This window comes from Balaenoptera ricei, chromosome 11 (assembly GCF_028023285.1).
Source record: "Balaenoptera ricei isolate mBalRic1 chromosome 11, mBalRic1.hap2, whole genome shotgun sequence".
Lineage (NCBI taxonomy): Eukaryota > Metazoa > Chordata > Mammalia > Artiodactyla > Balaenopteridae > Balaenoptera > Balaenoptera ricei.
In genome coordinates, this window is record NC_082649.1 from 55,415,969 (window position 1) to 55,431,426 (window position 15,458).

The window sequence follows — 15,458 nt, forward strand, 5'->3', positions numbered from 1 at the left end:
ACCGGTGTGAGGTGATACCTCATTGTAGATTTGATTTGCATTTCTCTAATCATTAGTGATGTTGAGCATCCTTTGATGTGTTTGTTGGCAATCTGTATATCTTCTTTGGAGAAATGTCTGTTTAGGTCTTCTGCCCATTTTTGGATTGGGTTGTTTGTTTTTTTGATATTGAGCTGCATGAGCTGCTTGGAAATTTTGGAGATTAATCCTTTGTCAGTTGCTTCACTTGCATATATTTTCTCCCATTCTGAGGGTTGTCCTTTCATCTTGTTTATGGTTTCCTTTGCTGTGAAAAGCTTTTAAGTTTCATTGGGTCCCATTTGTTTATTTTTGTTTTTATTTCCATTTCTCTAGGAGGTGGGTCAAAAAGGATCTTGCTGTGATTTATGTCATAGAGTGTTCTGCCTATGTTTTCCTCTAAGAGTTTTATACTGTCTGGCCTTACATTTAGGTCTTTAAACCATTTTGAGTTTATTTTTGTGTATGGTGTTTAGGGAGTGTTCTAATTTCATTCTTTCACATATAGCTGTACAGTTTTCCCACCACCACTTATACAGACCATCTTTCCTCCATTGTATATTCTTGCCTCCTTTATCAAAGATAAGGTGACCATATGTGTGTGGGTTTTTCTCTGGGCTTTCTATCCTGTTCCATTGATCTATATTTCTGTTTTTGTGGCAGTACCGTACTGTCTTGATTACTGTAGCTTTGTAGTATAGTCTGAACTCCGGGAGTCTGATCCCTCCAGCTCCATTTTTCTTTCTCAAGATTGCTTTGGCTGTTCCGGGTCTTTTGTGTTGCCATACAAATTGTGAAATTTTTGGTTCTAGTTCTGTGAAAAATGCCCTTCGTAGTTTGATAGGGATTGCATTGACTGTCTGGATTGCCTTGGGTAGTATAGTCATTTTCACAATGTTTGTTCTATCAATCCAAGAACATGGTATATCTCTCCATCTGTTTGTATAATCTTTAATTTCTTTAATCAGTGTCTTATAGTTTTCTGCATACAGGTCTTTTGTCTCCTTAGGTAGGTTTATTCCTAGGTATTTTCCTCTTTTTCTTGCAATGGGAAATGGGAGTGTTTCCTTAATTTCTCTTTCAGATTTTTCATCATTAGTGTATAGGAATGCAAGAGATTTCTATGCATGTATTGTATATCCTGCTACTTTACCAAATTAATTGATTAGCTCTAGTAGTTTTCTGGTAGCATCTTTAGGATTCTCTATGTATAGTATCATGTCATCTGCAAACAGTGACAGCTTTATTTCTTCTTTTCTGATTTGGATTCCTTTTGTTTCTTTTTCTTCTCTGACTGCTGTGGCTTAAACTTCCAAAACTATGTTGAATCATTATGGTGAGTCACCATGGATCCTTGCCTTCATGGAACTCATAGTCTAGTAAATCATCCTATGAACTTTAGATACCAAAAGATACAGGATTGCTATTTACTGGGTTTTAAGACAAAGGCAAAATAATTATATTCTCAAACATGTAATAACTTACGGAAAATGCCATTCATATATTTTTATGGAAATTACTTGGAGACATTATAAGATAACAAAAATATAAATCAAAGGTGCTCTTAAGAATGAAGAAATTTTGTTTAAATAGGACTGGCAATGAGCCCATATTGAAAATATGGGGCCAACTCAGTTGGTTTCCTCATTCATTTAACAAATACTTATTAACTGCACGTGATATTATTTTCCTAAAGAATTCAAGAAAATCAACTACAAAATTATTAGGACTAATAAAAGAGTTTCCTACAGTGGCTAGTGACAAAAATCTACATATAAAACATCATTAACTTCTTTGTATACTGGTAGATATAATTAGGAAAAAGATCTCTGTCATCATAGCAACAAAATTATGTAAAACCCAGGAACGCAGTTAACAAGAAATGTGGCAGAAGGAAATTTTACTAAGGGATATGGAATGAATGAGAAGATATAGTACTGAGGAGGTATTCATTTTCCCCAGATTAACTTCTACATTTAATGTGAGGAAGAAACTGAGGTTCAGAGATTCTGAATGACTTGCCTTTGGCAGCCGTGCCAGCCAAAGGCAAGTCAGACTCTGAAAACTGGTCTCTGTTCTTGTCATGATTTCATGTCGCACCAAGCTACTAAGAACATATATGGTTTAGATTAAAGATAACGTTGAACACTCAAGTTTCATGAGGTTCAGCCTTCCTGAAAGGTTTCTTCACCATCAGCTGCATCTCGCACTGATGACCCCAAATACTCCATCCACACCACGTAGGGGCTGGTAGACTCGCTATGTGGGGAAACACTATTTGGCATCCTGAAAGGTGTCTATTTGCCAGGAGGATTAATTTAGGCTGATTATTTTTACAAAACAGAAGACTCGGGAAGTATTTCTTTTTACCTCCCCCTTAGCTGCCTAAAAAATTTAGATAAAGGGCCTGTTTCCAGAATAGAGCTATCACCAGAGATACCTGCAAAGAGTATGAACTGGGTGTGGTGAAGGAAACTGGCAGGGCTTAGAGATCATAGACCCCTCTTTCTCATTGTCTCTGCATGGTCCAGCAAACATTTATTTACCCAACATTTGCTTTTCTACAGTAATCAAAACAGTATGGTATTTGCACAAAAACAGAAATATAGTTCAATAGAGCAGGATAGAAAGCCCAGAAATAAACCCACACACCTATGGTCAGTTAATGTAAGGCAAAGGAGGCAAGAACATACAATGGAGAAAAGACAGTCTCTTCAATAAGTGGTGCTGGGAAAACTGGACAGCTGCTGTGAAAGCATGAAATTAGAACATTCTCTAACACCACGCATAAAAATAAACTCAAAATGGATTAAAGATCGGATACTGTAAAACTCCTAGAGGAAAACATAGGCAGAATACTCTTTGACATAAATCGCAGCAATATCTTTTTGGATCTGTCTCCTAGAGTAATGGAAATAAAAACAAAAATAAACAAATGGGATCTAATGAAACTTAAAAGCTTTTGCACAGCAAAGGAAACCATAAACTAAATGAAAAGGCAACCTATAGAATGAGAGAAAATATTTGCAAAAGATGCAACCAACAAGGGATTAATCTCCAAAATATACAAACAGGTCATACAACTCAATATAAAAAGCAAACAAACAAACAACCCAATCCAAAAATAAGCAGAAGACCTAATTAGACATTTCTCCAAAGAAGATATACAGATTGCCAACAAAGACATGAAAGGATGCTCAACATCACTAATCATTAGAGAAATGCAAATCAAAACTACAATGAGGTATCACCTCACACCGGTCAAAATGGCCATCATCAAAAAATCTACAAACAATAAATGCTGGAGAGGGTGTGGAGAAAAAGGAACCCTCCTACACTCTTGGTGGGAATGTAAATTGATGCAGCCACTATGGAGAACAATATGGAGGTTCCTTAAAGAACTAGTAATAAAGTTAACATATGATACTGCAATCCCACTCTTGAGCATATATCTGGAGAAAAACATGGTTCGAATGGATACATGCACACCAGTGTTCTCTGCAGCACTATTTACAGTAGCCATTGCAACTCCCTGGGTGACTTGGAAAACCCTCAGTGTTGAGGCTAATGATAGAGGTTGGGTCAGAATTCATCTTTGAACCAGTAGAGAAGCAGCAACTGTCACATTCTGACCAATTACTCTTGGACTTGGTAAAGGAGCTTTTTATTATGGCTTCATTGCCATGGAGTCTGGCTTTGTGATTAGGAAGTCATTGTCTGTATAATCCCATGCCATGCTGAATCTTATACAATGAATAATAATTATTATTCCCACTGAATAATGATAATTTAGTTAGTTCTAATTTTGAGAACTTTAGAACATATGGTTTATTAATGAAGCAACATAACCAAAGTTTAATTAATAATTAAAAACAGGCATCTGTATTTCAAATAAAAATTTAGCCATTTTAAGGTACACCTAAGTCAGTGATTCTTTACAGGGGGAAGCCCTAAATCTTGAGAAGCACTTGAAGTACTAGTCCCTATAATATCCACCGAATCTTCTAGTTAAATGTAAAAGCCAGAGTCTTAGTCAGCCTTGGACACACCTTGCACCTAAAAATTGTGTATTTTTGAGTGAAAAGATCTGTAGCTTTCATCAGATTTTAGAGATCATTGACGTAAAACAGATCAGCAACCTCTGTGATGTTTTCCAGCGACACAGACACTAACAAAACCTTCCCTGCCTGCCCCAGCTAGTGCTCATTGCCCGAGAAAGGTCTCACCTAGAATTAGAGAATTGAAGTTCAGAGTCAGGTGACCTGACCTTAATCACTTCTGAAATTTGCCATTTGCATCAACAAGCCCTACTGAGGGAGAATTGAACTGACCGCTCCAATAAAAAAGGCCAGGTTCAAACATTCCATCTTTAAGGAGTTCAGGCCCTCTTCATTGCTCCCCGGGCTTACCTTGACACCTTCTAACTGCTCCTCTGCCTCTGGTCTCCCTTACTGTCCTGACTCCTCAATCTTGCCAGAGTGAACTTTTCAAGAAGCAAACCCAAGAACGCTCCTGGGGCTTATAATTTGATCTTACCTGTGTTTTAAGGTGCTTCTGGCCTCATGCACCCTGTGGTTTTGAGTGTTTTGCCTTTCAACTCCCTGAGCAGGGACCTGAATGCCCTTCCTGCCCTTGCCTGCCTTGAGAAACTCACTCATCCTTCAGCGTTCAACCCAGTCGTTATGTTCTTTGAGATGCCTTTCAGAATATCCACAGGCAGATTTAGGCTGCATCAGCTCGGATCCCACGGTGCCTTGTGCAGATCTTAATAAAGATCTAATCTGGGACTTCCCTGGTGGGGCAGTGGTTAAGAATCTGCCTGCCAATACAGAGGACACAGGTTCCATCCCTGGTCCGGGAAGATCCCACATGCCACGGAGCAACTAAAGCCTGTGCTCCACAACTACTGAGCCTGTGCTCTAGAGCCCGCGAGCCACAACTACTGAGCCCACATGCCACAACTACTGAAGCCCACGTGCCTAGAGCCTGTACTCTGCAACAAGAGAAGCCACTGCAGTGAGAAGCTCGTGCACCACAACAAAGAGTAGCCCCCATTCTCTGCAACTAGAGAAAGCCCGTGCACACAACAAATACCCACTGCAGCCAAAAATGATAAATAATAAATAAATTTTTTAAAAAGATCTAATCAGTTTCTCTAGTGGTTCTTGGCTGTCTTCCTGAGGACTCTGTGACTGTCTTCTGTTCCTCATTGTCTCTTCAGCACATGGAGGAATGGAAAGAATGCTGGATAGTGATCTACAACTTAGTTTTTTGATTCCATTAAATCAGAATGTGTGATAATTTATGTGATTTGACTGGTTGGGGCGCCCAAGGGATGGGGCACATTTAAGCCTTTTCTTTTTTTCCCAAGGGCAATCACCATGCTTGAAACACCATCGATACCCCAAAACAGCATGGGTCTTTACCAGAATTGATAGAAGAAACAAAATTTCAATGACATTCTTTATTAAAGAGAAGAGAGTTCTTAAGCACTTGTGTATTTCCAACACCTTAATTTTCTTAGTTAAATCAGAATTTTGATAATATATACTAGTTCATTAAAATAAGTCTACAAAGCTTTATTCACATTCTTTTGATCATTTTTAATAATTGGAAGTGATGCAATATCATGTCTTAAAAAATGGTCTATATTTCAGTTTTTAAACTTACTCTGCTTTCTTTTTTGTTTTTTTTTTAACATCTTTATTGGAGTATAATTGCTTTACAATGGTGTGTTAGTTTCTGCTTTATAACAAAGTGAATCAGTTATACATATACATATGTCTCCATATCTCTTCTCTCTTGCATCTCCCTCCCTCCCACCCTGCCTATCCCACCCCTCTAGGTGGTCACAAAGCACTGAGCTGATCTCCCTATGCTATGCAGCTACTTCCCAGTAGCTATCTATTTTACGTTTGGTAGTGTATATATGTCCATTCCGCTGTCGCATTTTGTCCCAGCTTACCCCCTTCCTGTATCCTCAAGTCCATTCTCTAGTAGGTCTGCATCTTTATTCCCATCTTGCCCCTAGGTTCTTTGTGACCTTTTTTTTTTTTTTTTTAGGTTCCATGTATACATGTTAGCATACGGTATTTGTTTTTCTCTTTCTGACTTACTTCACTCTGTATGACAGTCTCTAGGTCCATCCACCTCACTACAAATAACTCAGTTTCGTTCCTTTTTATGGCTGAGTAATATTCCATTGTATATATGTTCCACATCTTCTTTCTCCATTCATCTGTTGATGGACACTTCGGTTGCTTCCATGTCCTGGCTATTGTAAATAGAGCTGCAGTGAACATTTTAGTACATGACTCTTTTTGAATTATGGTTTTCTCAGAGTATATGCCCAGTAGTGGGATTGCTGGGTCGTATGGTAGTTCTATTTTTAGTTTTTTAAGGAACCTCCATACTGTTCTCGATAGTGGTTGTATCAATTTACATTCCCAAGAACAGTGCAAGAGGGATCCCGTTTCTCCACACCCTCTCCAGCATTTATTGTTTGTAGATTTTTTGATGATGGCCATTCTGACCAGTGTGAGATGATATCTCATTGTAGTTTTGATTTGCATTTCTCTAATGATTAATGATGTTGAGCATTCTTTCATGTGTCTGTTGGCAATCTGTATATCTTCTTTGGAGAAATGTCTATTTATGTCTTCTGCCCATTTTTGGATTGGGTTGTTTGTTTTTTTAATATTGAGCTGCATGAGCTGCTTGTAAATTTTGGAGATTAATCCTTTGTCAGTTGCTTCATTTGCAAATATTTTCTCCCATTCTGATGGTTGTCTTTTCGTCTTGTTTATGGTTTCCTTTGCTGTGCAAAAGCTTTTAAGTTTCATTAGGTCCCATTTGTTTATTTTTGTTTTTATTTCCATTTCTCTAGGAGGTGGGTCAAAAGGATCTTGTTGTGATTTATGTCATGGAGTGTTCTGCCTGTGTTTTCCTCTAAGAATTTGATGCTGTCTGGCCTTACATTTAGGTCTTTAATCCATTTCGAGTTTATTTTTGTGTATGGTGTTAGGGAGTGTTCTAATTTCATTCTTTTATATGGAGCTGTCCAGTTTTCCCAGCACCACTTATTGAAGAGGCTGTCTTTTCTGCACTCCATATTCTTGCCTCCTTTATCAAAGATAAGGTAACCATATATGTGTGGGTTTATCTCTGGGCTTTCTATCCTGTTCCATTGATCTATATTTCTGTTTCTGTGCCAGTACCATACTGTCTTGATTACTGTAGCTTTGTAGTATAGTCTGAAGTCCAGGAGCCTGATTCCTCCAGCTCTGTTTTTCTTTCTCAAAATTGCTTTGGCTATTCGGGGTTTTTTGTGTTTCCATGCAAATTGTGAAATTTTTTGTTCTAGTTCTGTGAAAAATGCCAGTGGCAGTTTGATAGGGATTGCATTGAATCAGTAGATTGCTTTCGGTAGTAGAGTCATTTTCACAATGTAGATTCTTCCAGTCCAAGAACATGGTATATCTCTCCATCTATTTGGATCATCTTTAATTTCTTTAATCAGTATCTTATAATTTTATGCATACAGGTCTTTTGTCTCCTTAGGTAGGTTTATTCCTAGATATTTTATTCTTTTCGTTGCAATGGTAAATGGGAGTGTTTTCTTAATTTCACTTTCAGATTTTCCATCATTAGTGTATAGGAATGCAGAAGATTTCTGTGCATTAATTGTGTATCCTGCTACTTTACTAAATTCATTGATTAGCTCTAATAGTTTTCTGGTAGCATCTTTAGGATTCTCTATGTGTAGTATCATGTCATCTGCAAACAGTGACAGCTTTACTTCTTTTCTGATTTGGATTCCTTTTATTTCTTTCTCTTCTCTGATTGCTGTGGCTAAAACTTCCAAAAGTATGTTGAATAATAGTGGTGAGAGTGGGCAACCTTGTCTTGTTCCTGATCTTAGTGGAAATGGTTTCAGTTTTTCACCATTGAGGACAATGTTGGCTGTGGGTTTGTCATATATGACCTGTAATATGTTGAGGAAATTTCCCTCTATGCCTACTTTCTGGAGGATTTTTATCATAAATGGGTGTTGAATTTTGTTGAAAGCTTTCTCTGCATCTATTGAGATGATCATATGGTTTTTCTCCTTAAATTTCTTAATATGGTGTATCATGTTGATTGATTTGTGTATATTGAAGAATCCTTGCAATCCTGGGACAAACCCCACTTGATCATGGTGTATGATCCTTTTAATGTGCTGTTGGATTCTGTATGCTAGTATTTTGTTGAGGATTTTTGCATCTATGTTCATCAGTGATATTGGCCTGTAGTTTTCTTTCTTTGTGACATCTTTGTCTGGTTTTGGTATCAAAGGGATGGTGGCCTCGTACAATGAGTTTGGGAGTGTTCCTCCCTGTGCTATATTTTGGAAGAGTTTGAGAAAGATAGGTGTTAGCTCTTCTCTAAATGTTTGATAGAATTCGCCTGTGAAGCCATCTGGTCCTTGGCTTTTGTTTGTTGGAAGATTTTTAATCACAGTTTCATTTTCAGTGCTTCTGATTGGTCTGTTCATATTTTCTATTTCTTCCTGGTTCAGTCTCAGAAGGTTGTGCCTGTCTAAGAATTTGTCCATTTCTTCCAGGTTGTCCTTTTATTGGCATATAGTTACTTGCAGTAATCTCTCATGATCCTTTGTATTTCTGCACTGTCAGTTGTTACTTCTCCTTTTTCATTTCTAATTCTATTGATTTGAGTCTTCTCCCTTTTTTTCTTGATAAGTCTGGCTAATGGTTTATCAATTTTGTTTATCTTCTCAAAGAACCAGCTTTTAGTTTTATTGATCTTTGCTATCGTTTCCTTCATTTTGTTTTCATTTATTTCTGACCTGATCTTAATGATTTCTTTCCTTCTGCTAACTTTGGGGGGTTTTTGTTCTTCTTTCTCCAGTTGCTTTAGGTGTAAGGTTAGTTGTTTATTTGAGATGTTTCTAGTTTCTTAAGGTAGGATTGTATTGCTATAAATCCTCTGAGAACTGCTTTTGCTGCATCTCATAGGTTTTGGGTCGTTGTGTTTTCATTGTCATTTGTTTCTAGATAGTTTTTGATTTCCTCTTTGATTTCTTCATTGATCTCTTGGTTATTAAGTAGTGTGTTGTTTAGCCTCCACATGTTTGTATTTCTTACAGATTTTTTTCCTGTAATTGATATCTAGTCTCATAGCGTTGTCGTTGGGAAAGATACTTGATACGATTTCAATTTTCTAAAATTTACCAAGGCTTGATTTGTGACCCAGGATATGATCTATCCTGGATAATGTTCCATGAGCACTTGAGAAGAATGCATACTCTGCTATTTTTGGATGGAATATCCTACAAATATCATTTAAGTCTATCTTGTTTAATGTATCATTTAAAGCTTGTGTTTCCCTATTTATTTTCATTTTGGATGATCTGTCCATTGGTGAAAGTGGGGTGTTAAAGTCCCCTACTATGATTGTGTTACTGTCCATTTCCCCTTTTATGGCTGTTAGTATTTGCCTTATGTATTGACGTGCTCCTATGTTGAGTGCATAAACATTTACAATGGTTATATCTTCTTCTTGGATTGATCCCTTGATCATTATGTAGTGTCCTTCTTTGTCTCTTGTACTAGTCTTTGTTTTAAAGTCTATTTTGTCTGACATGAGAATTGCTACTCCAGCTTTCTTTTGATTTCCATTTGCATGGAATATCTTTTTCCATCCCCTCACTTTCAGTCTGAATGTGTCCGTAGGTCTGAAATGGGTCTCTTGTAGACAGCATATATACGGGTCTTGTTTTTGTATGCATTCAGGCAGTCTATGTCTTTTGGTTGGAGCATTTAATCCATTTACATTTAAGGTAATTATATGTATGTTCCTATTACCATTTTCTTAATTGTTTTGGGTTTATTATTGTAGGTCTTTTCCTTCTCTTGTGTTTCCTGCCTAAATAAGTTCCTTTAGCATTTGCTGTAAAGCTGGTTTGGTGGTGCTGAATTCTCTTAGCTTTTGCTTGTCTGTAAGGTTTTTAATTTCTCCATCAAATCTGAATGAGCTCCTTGCTGGGTAGAGTAATCTTGGTTGTAGGTTTTTCTCCTTCATCACTTTAAGTATGTCCTGCCACTCCCCTTCTGGCTTGCAGAGTTTCTGCTGAAAGATCAGCTGTTAACCTTATGGGGATTCCCTTATGTGTTATTTGTTGTTTTTCTCTTGCTGCTTTTAGTATTTGTTCTTTGTATTTAATTTTTGATAGTTTGATTAATATGTGTCTTGGCGTGTTTCTCCTTGGATTTATCCTATATGGGACTCTCTGTGCTTCCTGGATTTGATTTACTATGTCCTTTCCCATATTAGGGAAGTTTTCAACTAAAATCTCTTCATATATTTTCTCAGTTCCTTTCCTTTTCTCTTCTTCTTCTGGGACCCCTATAATTCAAATATTGGTGCGTTTAATGTTGTCCCAGAGATCTCTGAGACTGTCCTCCATTCTTTTCATTCTTTTTCCTTTATTCTGCTCTGCAGTAGTTATTTCCACTATTTTATCTTCCAGGTCACTTATCCGTTCTTCTGCCTCAGTTATTCTGCTATTGATCCCTTGTAGAGAATTTTTTTTTTTTTTTTAAACATCTTTATTGAAGTATAATTGCCTTACAATAGTGTGTTAGCTTCTGCTTTATAACAAAGTGAATCAGTTATACATATACAATATGTTCCCATTTCTCTTCCCTCTTGCATCTCCCTCCCTCCCACCCTCCCCATCCCACCCCTCTAGGTGGTCACAAAGCACCGAGCTGATCTCCCTGGGCTATGCGGCTGCTTCCCACTAGCTATCTATTTTACATTTGGTAGTGTATATATGTCCATGACACTCTCTTACCCTGTCACATCTCACCCCACCCCCTCCCCATATCCTCAAGTCCATTCTCTAGTAGGTCTGTGTCTTTATTCCCGTCTTGCCACTAGGTTCTTCATGGCCTTTTTTTTTTTTTTTCCTTAGATTCCGTATATATGTGTTAGCATACTGTATTTGTTTTTCTCTTTCTGACTTACTTCACTCTGTATGACAGACTCTAACTCCATCCACCTCATTACAAATACCTCCATTTCATTTCTTTTTATGGCTGAGTAATATTCCATTGTATATATGTGCCACATCTTCTTTATCCATTCGTCTGTCGATGGACATTTAGGTTGCTTCCATGTCCTGGCTATTGTAAATAGAGCTGCAATGAACATTGTGGTACATGACACTTTTTGACCTATGGTTTTCTCAGGGTATATGCCCAGTAGTGGAATTGCTGGGTCGTATGGTAGTTCTATTTGTAGTTTTTTAAGGAACCTCCATACTGTTCTCCATAGTGGCTGTATCAATTTACATTCCCACCAACAGTGCAAGAGTGTTCCCTTTCCTCCACACCCTCTCCAGCATTTATTGTTTCTAGATTTTTTGATGATGGCCATTCTGACCGGTGTGAGATGATATCTCATTGTAGTTTTGATTTGCATTTCTCTAATGATTAATGATGTTGAGCATTCTTTCATGTGTCTGTAGGCCATCTGTATATCTTCTTTGGCCTTGTAGAGAATTTTTAATTTCATTTATTGTGTTGTTCATCACTGTTTGTTTGCTCTTTAGTTCTTCTAAGTCCTTGTTAAATGTTTCTTGTATTTTTTCCATTCTGTTTCCAGGATTTTGGATCATCTTTACTATCATTATTCTGAATTCTTTTAGAATAGGGAATGCCTATTTCCTCTTCATTTGTTAGGTCTGGTGGGTTTTTGCCGTGCCCCTTCATCTGCTGTGTGTTTCTCTGTCTTCTCATTTTGCTTAACTTATTGTGTTTGTGGTCTCCTTTTCACAGGCTGCAGGTTTGTCATTCTCGTTGTTTTTGGTGTCTATCCCCAGTGGCTAAGGTTGGTTCAGTAGGTTGTGTAGCCTTCCTGGTGGAGGGGACTAGTGCCTGTGTTCTGGTGGATGAGGCTGGATCTTGTCTTTCTGGTGGGCAGGTCCACGTCTGGTGGTGTGTTTTGGGGTGTCTGTGGCCTTATTATGATTTTAGGCAGCCTCTGTGTTAATGGATGGGGTTGTGTTCCTGTCTTGCTAGTTGTTTGGCATAGGGTGTCCAGCACTGTACCTTGCTGGTTGTTGAGTGGAGCTGGGTCTTGGCGTTGAGATGGAGATCTCTGGGAGATTTTCACCATTTGATATTAGGTGGAGCTGGGAGGTCTCTTGTGGACCAGTGTCCTGAACTTGGCTCTCCCACCTCAGAGGCACAGCTCTGACGCCTGGCTGGAGCACTAAGAGCCTGTCCTCCACACGGCTCAGAATAAAAGGGAGGAAAAAAAGAAAGAAAGAAGAAGATAACATAAAAGAAAATAAAATAAAGTAAAATAAAATAAAAGAAAGTTATTAAAATAAAAAATAACTATTAAGAAAAAATTTTTAAGTAAAAAAAAAAAAAAGGACAGACAGAACCCTAGGACAAATGGTAAAAGCAAAGGTATACAGACAAAATGACACACAGAAGCATACACATAAACCCTCACAAAAAGAGAAAAAGGGAAAAAAATACATATATCATTGCTCCCAAAGTCCACCTCCTCAATTTGGGATGATTCGTTGTCTATTCAGGTATTCCACAGATGCAGGGTACATCAAGTTGATTGTGGAGATTTAATACGCAGCTCCTGAGGCTGCTGGGAGAGATTTCCCTTTATCTTCTTTTTTCGCACAGCTCCCGAGGTTTAGCTTTGGATTTGGACCCGCCTCTGCATGTAGGTCACCTGAGGTCGTCTGTTCTTCACTCAGTCAGGACGGGGTTAAAGGAGCAGCTGCTTCAGGGGCTCTGGCTCACTCAGGCCGTGGGGAGGGAAGGATACGGATGCGGGGCAAGCCTGCGGCGGCAGAGGCCGGCATGATGTTGCACCAGCCTGAGGCGTGCCGTGTGTTCTCCTGGGGAAGTTGTCCCTGGATCACGGGACCCTGGCAGTGGCGGGCTGCACAGGCTTCCGGGAGGGGCAGTGTGGATAGTGACCTGTGCTCGCACACAGGCTTCTTGGTGGCTGCAGCAGCAGCCTTAGCATCTCATGCCCATCTCTGGGGTCCGCACCGATAGCCGCGGCTCGCGCCGTCTCTGGAGCTCATTTAGGTGGTGCTCTGAATCCCCTCTCCTCACGCACCAGGAAACAAAGAGGCAAGAAAAAGTCTCTTGCCTGTTTGGCAGCTCCAGACCTTTTCCCGGACTCCCTCCCAGCTAGCTGTGGCGCACTAGTCCCCTTCAGGCTGTGCTCACGCCGCCAACCCCAGTCCTCTCCCTGCGATCCTACCGAAGCCCGAGCCTCAGCTCCCAGCCCCTGCCCGCCCTGGCGTTTGGGCAGACAAGCCTCTCAGGCTGATGAGTTCAGGTCGGCACCGATCCTCTGTGCGGGAATCTCTCCACTTTGCCCTCCGCACCCCTGTGGCTGCGCCCTCCTCCGTGGCCCTGATACTCCCCCCCTCCACCACCCGCAGTCTCCGCCCGCGAAGGGTCTTCCTAGTGTGTGGAAACCTTTCCTCCTTCACAGCTCCCTCCCACTGGTACAGGTCCCATCCCTGTTCTTTTGTCTCTGTTTTTCCTTTTTTCTTTTGCCCTACCCAGGTCCGTGGGGAGTTTCTTGCCTTTTGGGAGGTCTGAGGTCTTCTGCCAGCGTTCAGTAGGTGTTTTGTAGGAGCTGTTCCACATGTAGATGTATTTCTGATGTATTTGTGGGGAGGAGGGTGATCTCCGCATCTTACTCTTCTGCCATCTTGAAGCTCTCCTCCTACTCTGTTTTCTTTATTTCCTTATTCACTCAGAAATGATTTAGGCCTGTGCTCCCTTAAGAGAAAATTTAAATCTCTCCTAAAGTTTCATAAACTAGTTTTGACTAAATAAAACTTCTGTCATTATAATATATATAATCGTACATACTAGTGTTACATGATTATTTTAAAAGCATCTTTGTTCCAATCAGGGCAACTTTTAGGGACATGTACATACACACGTATTAGGACTTTCAGTTTAACATTATGGCACATGAAGGAGCCACGATGGTAATTCACATTTTTCCTTACTATTTTCTCCCACCTCCTTCATGTTATCATTATGAATAACATGCTTAGACCGGGAAGCAGTGTCCACCAGTGTGCTGCAAAATGAGAAAATGCTATCTTTTATTCCAAAAGTGCTTCACTTAATTCAAGAGCTGCTGACAAATTTTAAGCAAGGGAATGAGAAAAATCAGAGTTACACTTTAGGGAAAGATTATTTGGCCATGATGTTCAGATTGAATTGCATCAAGGCTGGAGTCTGTTTTACGCCCTCAATCTGGTGTATGTCTTGGTCTGGCCAGTGGCATTTCTCTCCTTGAACACATCAGAATTGATGAACAATTAGACATTTCCCCAAAGGTCCCACACTCTGCCCTTTTCTGTACCTGGCAGGTTTTTCCACCTGTCACACCTAGGGGGGGCCTTCCCAACTTCCTCAGCCTACACAATGCCCCACTCCTAGCTCTGGTGTCTTCCCAGCATCTGTATCAGAGACAAATCTTGCCCGTCTCCTTGTGGAACTTTAACCCAACTGGTGGCAGGAAACTCATTCATGTGGTAGATCATTCATGTGGCTCAGTGTCCGCTCATAGTAGGTTCCATGGGTGAGGTAGAGAATGAATGAATGGGTGAGAGTAGAGATAAAAAGACTAGATATGTAGCTGGTCTGAATGCTAGATAATCCCAACTTGATTCTGGAAATGATGGGAATGTGTGCATTGGAGGCTATTTGGTATTTCGGAAGTGGCATTATGATAGCAACCCCTGACTGAAAGTCAGGAGCAATGGAGAAAAGAGCGTCACAAATGATAGAATGTTTTGGCCTGCTTCAGAAGACTGCATGTTCCAGGAGTGGAAATATGGGGGGCTGGGGGGGGGGGAATAATTTTAGGGTAAAAACCAGTGGTTTTATAGAAGTTGAATTTAATAAAGTACATAGCACTGTAATATTAAGATAGGTTTGAAGTTTTTCTGTTTGAAGTTTTCTTTCTTCTGTTGAACCTAAAATTTCAATATGTAATTTAAACCCAGTTTGATACAAAATTTTCTTCCTCTCTTAGTTTAGACTCCTGAATGAGTGTGTTTCCTTTAAAGGGAGAAATAAATATTTGAGGAAAGTAAACAGTTGAACAATTAAAATATGAATAATTTACATGCTGTCAGTTATTTTGTTGATTGCTAAATTATGTGTTCATTGAATGGTGACTATGTTTAAATATCTCTTTCAGTGTTGCTAAGGGAAACATTCTTACCTGACTTTTGTGTGTAGACTTTTTGTTTATATTGTTCCCAGTTTATTTTTTAGTTTTTGAAAGAATAATAACTGTTTTTCATAGACATATATGTTCATTTTTAAATAAAAATGCAGTAAAATGGGGCATGCTAAGAAGAA